This window comes from Oreochromis niloticus, linkage group LG2 (genome assembly GCF_001858045.2).
Source record: "Oreochromis niloticus isolate F11D_XX linkage group LG2, O_niloticus_UMD_NMBU, whole genome shotgun sequence".
NCBI lineage: Eukaryota > Metazoa > Chordata > Actinopteri > Cichliformes > Cichlidae > Oreochromis > Oreochromis niloticus.
The window spans coordinates 10670452-10686468 of NC_031966.2; the positions used below are offsets into that span (position 1 = coordinate 10670452).

At 42.0% G+C, this 16017-nt stretch overlaps 1 protein-coding gene across 2 annotated transcripts in view; it reads right to left on the bottom strand.

Annotated features, from left to right (window-relative positions):
• fat4 (FAT atypical cadherin 4) overlaps nucleotides 1-16017 on the bottom strand; it is a 99497-nt gene that overhangs the window by 76473 nt on the left and 7007 nt on the right. The window lies entirely within an intron of this gene.

Here is a 16017-nt window from a genome sequence, read left to right on the forward strand (position 1 = left end):
ATGAGATGTGTCACAGTTCACGACTTCTTTCCCCTGTTTTTGCCCTTTTTTGTTTTCATTTAAGTCAGTGTGATAACTAACAAGGGGAAAGATTGACCAGGCGTCTCTTTGAAGGCAACAAAAACCCCCTGGGTTTGTGACATCTCTGCCTGGTAACAGATAATCTCCGCGGTCCCAGGCTGTGCCACTATTAGCATGGCAGCAGTGGTGCGCGGAGAGCCGGCCGGCCTCTGTGCTTGCTCAAACCTCGGCTAAATCTGTCTGATTCTCATCAAACACAGAAAGGGGAGAGGCAGAGGGAGAAGAAAAAAAACTCAAGCCTAGACTCAATACAGACACTGCGCCACACAACTCGCCTGGCAGGCAAAGCTGTCACCATTCAGTTTACTCCGGTCCTCCAAAGAGACAAGCCAGCTACAAAAACAGTCTGGTGGTGCCTTGAATCGTGAAAAGGAGTGAGGCTACAGAGAGGGGAGAGACAAGAGTGAGGTAATGTCAAGTTAATGGAACATGATAAGGAAAATGTGTCCTTACCAAAACAAGTCACAGTGACAATAGAAAGGTTAGTTTTAATGGCATTATCTCAAATTCTTTAAGGGTGTAGGCACTGGGAGTAGCGAGTGAAAAGAATCCTTGACCTTAGTTCCTGCAAAGTTTCACTTCTTGAGTGGTATAGTTGGAACTGGGATAATTTTTCCATCTTTTACCACCTCTTTCCACCCACTATGCCCACTCCAACTCGTCTTTTGTATTCTCACCCCCCACCCCCCTTCCACTCAAAGGGTTTAACCTCGGGTCACCGCTAACTTCTTAATCAGGTCAGCACATGACCATTCCTTTCAATCCCCCACATACCAGGAGAGAAGCACTCTCTGATACAGTAAATTACGATAAAGAGCTCACGACCCAAAATCGAAGGACCATATCCCCATATGAAAGCTGGGGCCCTCATACTTCAATAGACAGATTTGGGTGTGGGGTGGCGGGGAGGGGCTTTGAAGCACTTCTCCAGAAAATCCTCACTTCAAAAGAAGCCAGTATTAGATTGAGGGGGAAAGGGAGCAGGAGGGTGTGTGGGATGTGTGGAAGATAGAGTCCCCCTACAAAGTCTGCCATGCCGATCCACTGTGGTCACCAAAAGAAAGGAAAAATCTGAAGGGAGCCAAGATGTGTGTGTTCTCGAAATTCATTGAAGGATACAGGCCTAATGGTTACCAGTTGGCTTATCATCATTTTGATGTCTTAAACCAAAAATTCATGGGCTGTGATCTCCAACTGTCACCACAGCATGATTTTACTCTCCATTGTGTTCTCATTATATTCTTTTCAACAAACGTCGGAAAGATGGTACTGACTCGCTGTCAAAGGGAGTCGGGACAATTTCCTGGGTTAGCCCAAAGGTTAGAGGTCAGAAAGTGCTCTAAAGGTTGGATGCCAAGTCGGGAGGGGTTAAAGTTCAGGCGGTGCAATCGTATTTCTTTTCCCTGCTCATGAAACCCTGGTAAAAGCCAGCTTCTGACCCACATCTTTTTCTGTAATCGCATAACTCCTTCTGTTGTGTGTGTTCTTTTAATTGGTGCGAGAGATTACAGATTTAGCTGTGAAAAAGCATGAGATAAGTAAGCATGAGTGACAATGACAAAACCTAGGATTATATCAGACTGATGAAAAATAAAAACTGTTCTGTTTAGCTTGAGTTCTGCGTCTGTAGAAACAACTCACAGGAGCTCAAATGTGTTTTCACCCAACAATGCAGCCCTGCGTTCTTAAGCTCCAAGTCAGGTTTAAAATTATATCTGGCAAACCTTGGTAATATATTAGCTGGGGCTTTGGAACACTTCTAAGTAAGCACTACCAGCAAATATTCCATCCTTCACACATCCTGGACGCCTGCCCAGACAAAGCCCACATACAGTATTTATCAGAAGGGAAGCAGAGCCAGGGATTACTTCAAAGAGAGGGCTCGATAAGACTGACCCGATAACCTTAAACCTAGACCAATGTACTACACTCTGATGGCTGGCCAAGGCTCTTTGGTTGACACAAACTTGTTAATACAAGAGCAAGAGCTTGAGAGCAGGATTTGAAGTGAATACAAATGACAACAGCTGGACAACTGCTGCCAACACCCACCAACTGCATACATTATTTAGAAAAGAAATAGGTTAATGAAAGGTAAGAAGCAAGAAGGAGTGACACAAAACCTCTGCATGTATTTGTGTTCTTTGCTATATCGACAATCATTCCTCTGGTGTATTACTGAGGATCTGAGAACGTGCAGTACAGAATTTAAAGTAATATGGATGAGATATGTTCTCGTTTTTTTGGGCCTATACCTGTGACCAGTTCCAGCAAAAGCCCCACTTGAGAACCTTAGTAATGCTCCTAGCACGGTCGGCAACAAACAGATCTGAAGAGTACTCTTCGTCCAATGAAGATGACAAACAACCTCTGCACCCAGAGACGATACGACTCAGAGGGAGGGTGTCAAGGGTCAGAGGATAAAACGGCAACACCTCTGCAGCCACTTGACAGGATGAAAAAAGAGCGGGAGAAGTGGGTGGCGGGGTGTTTGAGAGAGGGTGGGAGTAGCACTTGAGGCCAGAATGGAAGACACAAGCCTCCCAGCAGCAGCAGTCAGAAGCAAGGGGACACAGGGGCTACTGTTCCCATTGAGGTCTTTGTCTCCCAGGCGCTCTCTTGTTTTTCCTCAGCAAACCGTGGGTACAATGAAGGCGGCATGCTCCCCTCCCCTCGCGCAAAGGGCTGTCAATACTGGACCTATCAGACCCTGAATGGCTGAATCAGCCTTCCCATGAAAATCAAGTCAATGACCTGCTTCCCCTTAGCTCTCCTCCTTGTGAAATGGGTGACAGCTATAATTTCAATAAGTAAAACAGAGAGAGAGAGAGCGAGAGAGAGCGTTTTCTCACATGTTGCTGAGGGGACTTCACCTCAGACTCGGCATCCTCATATAAAATGCATTAATTCCTTCGTTGTGAGCTCACCGTAAATGATTTGATTGTGGCCGATTCGACATAGTATTCCGAGCTTCCCCGAGCGCCGTTAAAAAAGAGGAAAGAAAAAACATGACGCTGGGAATGCTAAGACAATTTTGAACCAAACATTTAACCTCAGCCTTCTGACCCAATCAAGTGGAAGAGAAGACAGGCTTTGTCTACCTTGGCCCATCCACGAAAAGTTAGAAAAGAGAGAGAGAGGGAGAGAGGGGGGAGAGAGGAGGAAAAGAAATGTAAAGATTTTGCCAAGCTTTTGTCACGCCTTAAGGACTGGCTTAGTCAATTGCTGTCAGATCAAGAAGACAGAAAGAAAAACAGCCGTGGTTGCCTTATATAAAAAGAACACTTTCTCTCAGAGCCAAGTCGGGAGAGTCCCCATAGACAGAATTACACAGTTACTTTTAAAGGATTTGCATTTAAAAGATTGCGTACAGGCCTGAATGCAGGTCGTTTCCCTGTGACCATAGAAACACTAGAAAAGGTGGAAAATTCAGTCCGCTGAACTTTAAACGACTTTATTAAAGTGTCACTAATCAGACGTGAAAGACACAAGGTTTTAGTGTTTGGGCAAACTTACAGAAAAACTCAAAAAAGCTTAATGACCTGTTAAGAGCATTACTTTGAAAAGCCTTGTTGATGTCCCATCCCATATTAAAGAAAGGACCGTTCCCTAATGTCGGGAAAAAAATTAATACCCAAAATATTTCAAGAATTTGACTTCAGCCTTGTGCAGAGAAGGACTTTAAAAACAACCTGACCGTTGTCTCATTTTACAGTATTTCTGTAACACAATATAAGATTTCAGCTAAACTAAAAGAAGATGCTGAAATGCAAGGTATCAGGATATCAGTGTAAACAAATATTTCCCCAATAAATCCAGCAGAGAACTCAGAGTTGTCTAAAATGTCACTCTTTGTGGAAATACAATTTAACAGTTTTTACAAATTGCACATGATAAATGCTTGATTTAAAAACATTCTGGCATGTATTTCCCCCTAGAAAAAGCCAAATTCCTAAGCAGAAAATTGCTACCATTACAGCATAATGGGATAACAACCCAAAGAATAATCCCTCGCTAACAATGGTGAGGTTTGAAAAGACTCCTGTGAGTCCTGCTTGGTGTCTGCCAGCAGAGCGCTGCATTTTGCAGCCACCAACCAACGATGTAATCTCATCTCAATGGAGACCTGGAGAGACAGCTTGCACACTAGCTTCTCTACCCTCCACCCCCATCCATCCATCCATTGATCTACCCATCCCTAAAGAAATGGACAGACCTCATTTCCATTCAAAACACAAACAGCGCAGAGGAATTGGGGCTCTTATGATCGGAAAGAATAAAACCTCAACACGACGGGAAAGGATTGCGAGAAGGAGGAGACTTGTGGGGGGTTTGGTAAATGAATTAGCATCAATGCCACAGAATAAAAAGAACCTCTGATCTTCGAGGCCGGTCCTAATCATATACACCCTAAATGAATCACCCCGGGACTGCTCCCATGTTCATTTCTGTGCAAGAATTAATTAAAACCAGAGCGAACTGATGTATGCAGAGCAGCGGAAAAATAACAATGTAAACAACACAACAATAGGGTAATCATTGTAGGGGGCTAATTTGTGTCATAATGATATGAATTTGATTTTGCGAGACGAGGAAGATTAATGAGGGAGACACAAATACTGTTTTTGAAGAAGATTTTAAATGGCGCAGAAGGGATGTTGGCTGCTTTTTTTTAGCATAAATTTAGGATACTGCACTCGAGATTGTGCAAGGAGTGGAAATTTACCGGATTCCACTACTGTGAATTCTAAATTTAATTCATTCCAAAGATTATCCCGAGCAATGTGCAGTGAGTTTAAGGTTTAAAAAAAAATGAAAATGAACATATTATCACTGTCAAATGCACCCCATACTTGGTCATTAAGGTAAGTTGGATACAATCTTAACTCTCGTGAGAAACTGACGTCGCTGTTTTGTTAATGCCAAACAGCACCATGTCCATGGATCCTCTATATGAAGTTATATGCTGGGGGAAAAGCAGAGAATTTGACAGTTAGGGAATCAAACTGGTTCCATATGACCACAGCTGGCATTTCTCCAGGCCCGGGGCAACCACGGTTTCCTCACAGCCTAAGTAGAGAGCTCGTGCAACTCAGCAGCGGGGGTTATGTATGCAGCCTGTGAATAAATCTTGAGTTTCAAAGACAATTTGAAATCCGATGCCCATCCCCTTTTACTGATTGCATTCCACGGTGAGAGTATAATTCCCAAAAGAGAATACCCCGAATTCAAGCGAGACAAAGAAAACACTGTACAAACTATAAAGCCATTAAATATAAAAAAAAATCTGTCATTACAATCTTCTTTGAAAATTTCTTAAGGCATGAATATGTTGTCATAAGAATAACAAGATAATCCTAGCTTCAGTGAATAAGTTGCTCTAGATGCTGTCCTCCATAGTGTATCCCTTGATATGACCACATGTAAGTCAATTTAACAATACGCCTAATTTCCACCAGTGGTGGTGCCACCTCTACCTTTGACAAGCCCACATTTTGTCCGATTTAAGAACCTAATGTTATGTAGTGTTATACGGGAGAAATTGGAGTAGTTTTTGTGGGAATAAAGTCACAGAAGATGGATATCTGGGGACTGCATCTATGAATTACTGTTGAAATTCTTGCAGTAGCCCCTCCCAGAGCCACTGATGTAAGTGGTTACAACTTTGGGCCCAGTAATTGCTGTGGTGGCATGCCGAGTGCTAGTTTTCTGGCACTGGGACCAGTCTTTTGTTTTTTGTCAAAACCTGTGGAAAAGTTTCAAGATTGGGCAGGAGCACTACGCAGGTGGAAAAAAGGTAATGGAAGCCCTGAAAATTAGACTTTTCCTGTGATACTTCTCTTTCTCATTATTGATTATTGATTTATAAAATTGAGGGTCATAACTGAGAAAAAATGCAAAATCACTTGACAGTTCTTTGTCGGGTGTCTGTTCTGTATTATAAGCAACCAGTTATAATGTTGGTAATGTAGTCTTCAAAGGCTATTTGCTATTTGACTTTAGACAACACATCAACAAAATATTAAAACTTCTCATATGTGAAATGTATCTCTTTTTTATTATTAATGAAGAATATCTCCTATCTATCAAATTTTAAAAATACTGTCTCAAAGACATGACAAAAGCAAATAAAGTTATAATTTTATCTTTTACATGATGATGATGATATCATATTGAAGAGCAGTTTGGTGAACGAGGTCCCATGAGTGTATCCCTTAGTGAAAAACGCTTCATAAAACAGCCACAAAGTGCTGGCCACAGTAGGCAGTCGGTGAGGGACACAGTGAATATACCGCACTGTTTTACGGCCCGGCCTGCAGTGAGGCATGATGGGAAGTAATAACCACATCATTACCAACAGCGCCTCAGCCTTGTCAGACGTCAGAGGCATAAAGAAAGCATGCAGAGTTCACGCTCGGGCTGTCAGTCTACCACGCTGTAAGACTCTGTCACATGTTAACATGCTCTCACACACATACGCACAAGTGTTTTTTCGGCCTGATGAAACACAATCGCACTTTCTATAAGAGTACATCCACTCACACAGACACTGTCACAGACACATAGCTGGCTGTTTAGCTGCCAAGAGATGTTGCTGTGCTTCCGTTCCAGTTCTGCCAAGTGAGGTCAAAGGTCACAAGAGTGACTGGGAAGGATCCTGAGAGTGTCGCTTTTCATTGGATCACTGAGTCTTTATCAAATAGCTGCATCGAATGGCACGGAACCTGTGCAGGATCATGTGTAAATCTGCAGGAGGACGGATTAGCACCGAGCCAGCTGGCGCGCCTGAAGAATGCAGACGTCACTTGTATATTGCATTTCCATAAACTTTAATAACTGATAAGAGACATATTTCCATAAAATGCAAACTAATGGAAGTGTCTTTAATAGGAGACATCTCTAAAAAAGCACTGCACCTTTGAACAGCTCAGTTATGTGATTTCAGAGTCCATTAAGTAAGCTGTCAGGCACACACTGGATATATTGATGCTTTTAGAAATCTCAGTTTCCTTGATTCAGTTATACTTTTACATTAATTCCATCAATCTGTTTTCTTAACAGCTTATCCAACCAGGGCCCCGGAGCCTATGTCAGCTGACACTGGGCGTGAAGCAGGGTGCTGGGCAGGTCGTTGATGGTATTTCCAGGTCAGACGCTGGTACTCCAGTATGGCTGATCATTAAACAAAAACTCCAGGAGTCAAGTCCAAGCTTATTCATAGCCTTGATAATTTGATAATTCATCAGTCAGATGCATGAAAACGTGCGCCAAAATGCTAACGTGCAAAAAGGGTGCAGCTCTTTTTAAAGTCCTTCATCTAGTGAAACGAAACTGACAGCGCATAGAACAAGCTGGCACTGTTTTCAGCACATTTCAGTTGCTTCACATTTTCCTAGAATAAATATTTGTTTTGATTACCTCAGTATGGCATTCACAATGATTACAAAGAGACTCAAATATTTAAAAAAAAAAGACTCAATGAGAAGAATAATAGATCCTTTTGGCTATTTAAGAAGCACATGAGCAGATTTCGATTGACTTAAATTGTAAGTGTTGAGTTGTTGCTATTTTGCTCTCATGCACCCACAGGCATCTGTGCTCAGTCTGCACGCCTCACTGTAAGTGAAGCCCTCAACAGCAGAAGCCCCCAGGAGCAGATAGAAACATAACGTAATATCTGATCACCCTCTATGTAATACCCTTAGATCTTAGTGTCGTGGGAGGGAAACTTCATTACGATCTGTCTGTCAACAGCCGGCCAGCCAAGTTTACACGATGTTTCGGATGATTCATTGTTCAGTGGGCTGTTTAGTTTTTTTTCCCATCTCAATGAACTACGTGTCAGTGCCAGAGACAGCAAGCAGGATAACTTCTGAAAAATTTGGTAAAAAGTACGCAAGAACAGTAGGTTAAAGGCATGCATACGGAGGTGTGCATGTGAGCAATCAGGCACGTATCTGCACTTTAACACACATATAACTAAGAAATGTATACAAAGTCAACAACAGTGTTTGAAAGGAAAGACCATAAAGTCAACTGTGAGAGCAGCAGTTTGTTAAATTACACCTCGACACAAAAGAACCTGCTGAAATTAGGCCACTTCATCCATTTGCATAGGAAAATCACAGAGGGGGCAAAAAGAGAAAAGAAAAAAAAAAAGAGCGAAAATAGCACAATGTCAACGAATGTAATCGAAACCAGAACCACAGCTTTTTCTCTCTCGTTTAGGAGCTGAAAACAGTCAGACTTTCCTTTAGTCTGCTGCATGAGATATCACAAACCTTGAGAAAAACATAACTTTTGTCTGACAACAAAGCAAAAGGGGGGCAGCTCAGGTAAAAGCCTGAGTCACGCTGAGTCGACCCCCATGCATCGCTACCCAGAACCCTCCCCAGCTGGTTTCAATTAAACTGACCCAACCAAGGAGGGGAGAGCAGGGCCGCGCTCACCAAAATGGTTAGCTATTTCAAGCCAGGAGTTCTTGCTGCTCTGTTTCTGACAGCAGATCAGTTGTTCGAAATTTGTGTAAACATTGTGTTTTGTTTGCTATCGAGGGCCAGCATTTGCTAGCTGCCATGCAGAGCCACACAGTATGCCGTGCAAGATGGAAATGTTTGAAGGCGAAGCGTGCACCCAGCATATTCTGTGAGATTTCACCATCAAAGATGCTTTAAGATTATTGCTTTGGAAATACAGCGCACCAGCTCCAGCACGGAGACAACTCGGATCCAAGAATCTCCTTCAATGAGATAATAATCCTACAAAGTGAAGCTCATACTCTCCAGTTATTGTCCTGGTGACCACGAGCAATTTTCCCGGGACGTTCCACTCGACTACGTGCTCAAACAACCACAGCGTTTGAGCAAAACAACCCAAGGGAGGAAGATGTATACGGGGAATTTAAGCAGCGAGGAAGCTTGAGTTTTCTGATTGTTTGTAAGGTGGTTCAGAAGCAATCAATCTGCCCAGAAACACCCGATAAGAGGCACCTGTCAGTTAAGTAAAACCTTAATGGTTAAACATAAATATCTTTGTAATCTCTCTCTAGGCTTATTTTTAACTTGTTCATCAAATAATGATAAAATGATATTTATTTTTTAGGTGAACAAACCCTTTAAACACTTAGCCGTAGGCTTTTCTTTCAGTTCCTCAGCTGAAGCTATTAAAAAAAAATATATTGTACACATTTCTTTCAAATTAAGGCTGATATATTGATTTATGATGTGGGTTTAAACAATGTCTGGCTGCACAGCGTGAGTCTGTAATGACCTCAATAGCACTCCATAATATTCGCAGTACACAATTCTAAGAGGAGAAAAAGAAAGGATTAGAAAACAAAAAGAAACAAAACATTAAAATCAGCTATAATATGGGGGAAAAACCCATTAGATCACATTAGATAGGTCAGCGGATTTTCAAAGTCAAAGAAACGTCCAAAAAGCTGTCAAATGAAGAGCACGAACAGAATTACGACTAACACTCCATTGCATGATTCTAAAAATCTAACAACTTGCACAGAAATTGAGTGCCGGAAAAGTCATGCAGGGACATTTTGAGAGCTGAAATATTTCAATTCTAAAATTGAAAACAGCTGCAAATCAACCGCAGCTTGGCTTATTTTTTGAGTTAAGACCTGCACAGCAGACTGAGCAAGACAAAGCTTGCAAAGATTTTGCAAGCTTGAAAAGTAATATTATCACAACAACACAGCTACAAAACATAAAAAAAATAAGTTCTGCTTAGACTCTAAATCACGGTATGGTTAACCTCTTAATAAAGTTAAAAGTGTGGCGCACGCAGAGCATGAGCTACAGTGACTCTCTTGATGGAAAACTCGTAAAATAAGATGGGAGATAACAATAGCACAAGCTCTTGCGCTCTGGTGCCAGTCTATCTTTTGCTTGTCTCCTTCTCCTGACACTAAAGTCCTACTCCACTCCTCCCTCCCTTTCTCCCAGCTCCAACCTTAACTCCCCTTACCCCTCCTCCTTTTACCTCCCTCCATCTCTAGATCCTAAATTATCTGCCTAGGCTGTGGGAGATACCCCTTCCTGCCTCCGGGTCGCTCATCTTACCGCAAGCAGGGGTGATGAGGGCTATGTGTGCACGTGAGAACTCTGCATGCACAGCAAAAATCCTCTCTGTGTCCTTTTTGTTTGATGTCCCTGAAGATGGGAGGATCTGTGAGTGAGCCAAAAGCACCAAATGTCACACAAGGGGTGCCGCTGATGGACGTGAGGGAGAGGGAAGTGAGATGAGCAAAAAGAGCAGCAAGTAGCTCTTTTTTGTTTTTTCTGGGACACAAAGCAGACGGACAGGTCAACCAGGCACCACGGTCAAGTCTGAGCTTTGAAAACAATGGAAATTTGCTGTGTGTATTTCTGCATGTGGAGTGTTTGTTGATGCTAGAGAGCTCGGTAAGTCACGTGGAAGAACAAATCATTCTGTAGCTGGGATCCATTATTACCACTGAGAATATGTGCCAAAATCAACCCACCACTCTGACTCTCTCGCTCTCTCTCTCTCTCAAACTCCATTCGTTTTACAAGTGAAAGTAGTGGAACATTTTTTTTTTTTCAGCTGGAGAGACTTGGGTATATTTTATGGTCCCTTCACAGTCAGAGCAGAGCAGAGAGGAGTGATGAAGAAATCACAGGGATGTAGTCATACTCTCAAAGATTTATATCCTTATGTAGCACTTGCTCAGGCAAAATGTACAAACCAAATCATAGCTCTACCTGATCATTCCCACTTCAGCTACTCCCAATCAAACTTTTTTGTGGTTGGGTGACTGGAAAGGTTGGAAACTTTAGATCACAGCTTCCCATCGACCTTTCTGATTGCACTTGAAGAAATCCCACCTGCTACAGTACCAAACAGTAAAGGTCTCCCTTTTGATCACGCCAGATTCTGCAGACCAAAGGAGAAAGGCATTCCCAGCGGAGATTAATACTATTTCAGTCGCACATTTGGTCCGAGCATGTGTGCTTAAGACAGAGGAATGACCCCCTCCCAAATGAGGCATGACAATCAAAGTCACACAACAAGAGAAATGAATCTCTGAAGTGAAAATAAACGCAATGATGCAAAACTCTGCAGAGCATGCACAGCTCTGGCCGCACTCATTTATTATTCTAACCGAAGGTCCTGCATTGACTTTTCATGAGGCAGAACACGGGGAAAAAGTTATTTTGGGGTTTTTTTTAAGTTGCGGACAGTCAACTGCAGAGTTAAAGATTTTTCTTTTAATACACACATACATTCCTTTCATGAACATAATTCAGCGGTTAGCCATTTCTTTTTTTAAATAGAATATGTAAATAATTTTTGTTTTAACCTGTTTAGAGTAGAACAGGGCAGGGTTACCACACCAGCACAATTCAGTTTCCCGCAGAAGACAATACAATGAGTGTTAGAAAGTTCAGACAATGCCAGTGAAATCTTAAAAGTAATGTTGTTTACTTGGATGACAGTTTACTTTACTGGATTCGACATGTGTCCAAAGCACCATTACAAATTCCCAAATACCAAAAGACTGAGTTGAACTGCAGGTCAGATACATAATATGACTCTGTCCCTGACTTCTTGATTGAACGTTATTTTAATTATCTGTTTTTGCACAATATTTAACATTTAAGAACTTTTATAAACTAGGAAAAGCGCTTTATATTCCCAGGAAAACCTTAAAATATTAGCGAAAATCAAACATTCCCCTATGTGAAAGCGCTTGGCATGGTAGGGATGAAAAACTCCCTTTTAACGGGAAGAGACCTCCATCACAACCCTGTTTGGGGAGTGGCAGCCATCTGCTCTTAGTGGTTGGAGGGTGACTGGAAGGAGAAATGAAAAAGATGAGTGTAGAGAGACAAGGACAAAACACAACTACTAATTTTTTTTTTAAAAACTTAATGACATGCAGTAGTGGCATACATATGCATCGTAAGTAAAAAGAGCAAAGTGGAGAAGAAATGCTCAGTGCATCATGGGAAGTCCCTCAGGAGCCTGAACCCACAGCCGCCTTACTAATGGATGGTTCAGAGTTACCTGATCCAGCTCTAACTCTAACTATTCAACTCTATCATAAAGGAAAGTTTCAAGCCTAACTGCTACACAACACATGGAGATTCATTTATGATTATGCCACGAATAAAGAATTTGACTCCTTATTCATTTAGCAGGTGAAAAACTGAAAGTGAGTTGTGGGATTTACCAGCTTCTGTGTCTTGTGCCAAAAAAAGGGTTACTTTAGCCGTTTCATTACTAATGCGATGGTTGGCTTAACTTTATAGAACATGGCACAGCAGAACAATATGATCCAGGTCTTGACCTTTCAGGCCCGAGTTTCATAAGTGTGTGTTATGAGCTGTGTTATGAGAAAAAAGTCATATGTTGAGGAGGCCTGCTGTAGCAACTACTCTAGCGTACAAGAGCTCTTCAGAAAAAACGTACAGGACAGTATTTTTGATCTTCATCACTAATACAAGCATCTGTAAGAACTTAACACAAGCAAAATTTCAGCAAAGCACAAACTAAAAGGCAGACGCAAACAGACAGTTCAATACAATAAAAGGCGGACATGAGTTTGACTTTGAATCCGCAGAAAAGAGCTCTCAATGATCTTATTTGACAGTAACATAATCATACTAATTAAAATGAAACAATTATTTTGACTGTTGCTACCATTTCATATTTCTGCACATGAGTCTGTGTGAGCTTGTGGTCAGTGTGTGTGTGTGTGTGTTTCTGGCAGCATTTGCTTGCAGGCATCTACGCATGACTGAATGTTTATTCAGCTTTTATGGCGATGGCGTCTCGTAAAACGAATAGACGGTCTGAGACAACCGGCACTCCCCAACACCGGTTCACTCACAGGTTCACCCAAAACCCGGAGAGACCACCTACCAGGAGAGCTGAGCAGATGCGTCACCTCTTCGGTCACCATTTTAAATCGCTTGTCCAGCCAGATTACGGGGTGAATTACAACCTGGGTAATGGCCAGACTAGTGTGTTACCACCCTTTCCCAAGCACATGTGCACAAGCAAAATATCACAATTAAAGCATGAATTACAATACACAAGGATGCAGTTTGTTCTGCATCATTTTTCATCCAGTTCTTGTAAAATGTGCCTTCTGAGAAACATGAAATTTTCATACTAAACTTGCATATGACTCAAATCCAATGAAAGCATTTTTTCCAATTGTTTTTATTCAGGAAGTTTAAATGCACAGCTGGAGTTATCGGTAATAATACTCCCTCTCTTCTGTGGAAACTGTAGTCATCAATATTTCAGCCTTTATTACGCTCACAAAACGACACGAATCCACAAAGAAGAACCAGGATGCATATCACATCATCGTGTACGTGACCTTGTTCTCCTGCCTCGCTGACCTGGATGGCTTTACAGGTTTTGTATTTCAGGGAGGCTTTTTTTGTCTTCTCTACAACGCCAACGATGCCTCTGATCACATTTCCCTCAGAATTCACATTAGAGGAGCTTCAGCATCATGAAATATGGAGAAAGCGAAAGGACTTTGACATTTTGCTACCATTGAGATTTATGAATCTGACAGTGAGACTGCAAGCAGTTTCTCAGAGACACAAAACAGGCACGCAAATACAAATGAGATGTAAAGACATGAAGATATACAGCTTTAACGAGGAGGGGAGGATGAAACTATCCATAACAATGGATCAACACTAATTTGAGCCTAGTATCTGACTGCATTCCCCAACTATGATGTCCAAAACCTGCTAGCAGACTGATCCCTCTTTCTTGAACCTGCTTTGAACATGATCCTGGACCACGACTGTGCCTCTTACTTCCCATGTCCTTGCAAAGGTCCCTGTGTCTGGCACTTCGAACACCCTCCTAATAACGCTTCCCGTCACCCCACCTCTTCCTTTATTCCCACAACTCCCAATAACACCGTCTGACATGTCCACAACCCTCCCAAAACACTCTTTTCTTTCCTCAGTTTCATGGGCCCAAACAGATTGACTGTGCGTCGCTCACTGGTGCAGACAGGGGAGGAAAGTAGTCTGACAGGGGCATCCATACACACGCCTAAATCTGCCAAGGAAAGACGCTGGCACAGACAAAAAAATAATAAAAGCCCCTCGAATCACGGCTGGGGCAGCGCAACACTTTATCCGCGAAAGTAAAACAAAGGAAGGCCTGTTCAACACTGCGACTGTGTTTACTTTTAAGGGGGGAACAATGCCTTTAGGAGGAGGGGGCAAGGCCTGACGTGGCACTTGAGGGTCTGTCCAAAAAACAGCACTTCATTTTGATTCACAGCAAGTTAAGAAAACAGTTGTAGCACTACAGTGTATAGGGGCTGATGCGTCTGAATGTGAGGAGGGGGCTGATGAAGGGAGAGTGTGCAGAGAGGATAAGAAACAGAGACTAGTGAGACCTCTCTGGTTTCTTCAACAGCATTCACTCCTTTATGCAAAGGAATGCTCCAACCAAATATGCAACTTAAAAAGGAAAAAAAAATAGATTGTGAAAGGTGGCAATGAAAAGTCTGCAAAAACTGCCAACACAAATGGAAGCTGTGTGACATGTCTAGGATGCTTAAGTTCATTAAAAGGGTACGAAGACATATTTTACCCAGAAAGTGCAATGACAGACAGTGGAGATAGACAGAGTGGCTTTTGCAACTACAGTTTCATTTCTCCTCTAAGAACCAGCAAAGTGTTCAGTCACTTAGCGTTTACTGATCAAATGCTATGACTCTGACTAATGCCGAAATATGATTTTAATATACAAGACACAGTTTCTGGGTCATTTTGATGGATGCTTTTGCCATTAATAAACAATAGTCTGCTGCAGCCCCACTGTCACATGGCAGGTGACATTTGCATGTAATGACCATTTTACTTTTGGCGGTTAACATATAAACCCTAATCGCAGGTGTTTCGTCTAGCTTATAAACACCTCCTGTCATGTCGCCGATGGCCCAAAGTGGAACCAACATATTTCTTCGCCTGTAAACACGGACATTCCAGGATGTGATGAATCAAAACTTTGACTCAAATGAAAAACATCCTTCTAAACACTGAATGAATTCATCAACAATAGATAAAGCTGCCGCCAAGACATGTTTTCCCCAGCATATTTACCCAAAGTAGGAAATAGGAGAAAGAAATTCAGAGATCTCTGGGTAATGAAGTCATAAGAAAAACATTTCCAAATGCAAAATGACAACAGCAAAAATACAATTAACAAACTTTAAGTAGAATCGCTGTTTAGTTAAATGAAGACCTCACTGGATATTACATATGACCCAGATGTTTGCCAGAAGGCATCAACCAACAATTACTGACAAACATCCCGAGCTGTTTGAGATTGTAGCCACTGATAAAGCATCTCCAACTAGATTCTCTATGTTTAAGTGTTTCCAAAACATCAACCGTGGTGCACAGTGCAGGAGAAAATGCCAGCTTTCTCTCATGCATCCAATCAATGGGGAAAATGGGAAATGGAGAATGTGAAAGGGTCATAACCTCTTGGATGGAAATACTCCCCAAGTTGCTACCGGGTATCTGGTGTATAAACACTGCACTGGAAAAACATTAGTCTAAGTCAGAAGGTTTACACTATTGTACCACACTGTGCATTGAGGTCCCATTGACAGAGGAGACCCAAACAGTCTGAACAGAACCTGTTCAGTTGTGCTGTTAAAAAAAATGTGGCCATAAAACCGACTGCTTATTGCCTTGCAGCACAAAAACCAGCCCGTGTATCCAAATGTGGACGGTCATTTGAATTCCACTACGTTATTAGATCTCACGCTTCTCAAACGGGAGAGATTGACTACTCGGCCAGGTGGTATGGTAAAGTCATCTCTCCAAGGGGTGAGAAAGTTCAAACTTACCATGAAACCAATCTAGAGTTTAAGGTTTGGGAATGAAGCAGTGAAGCACTATA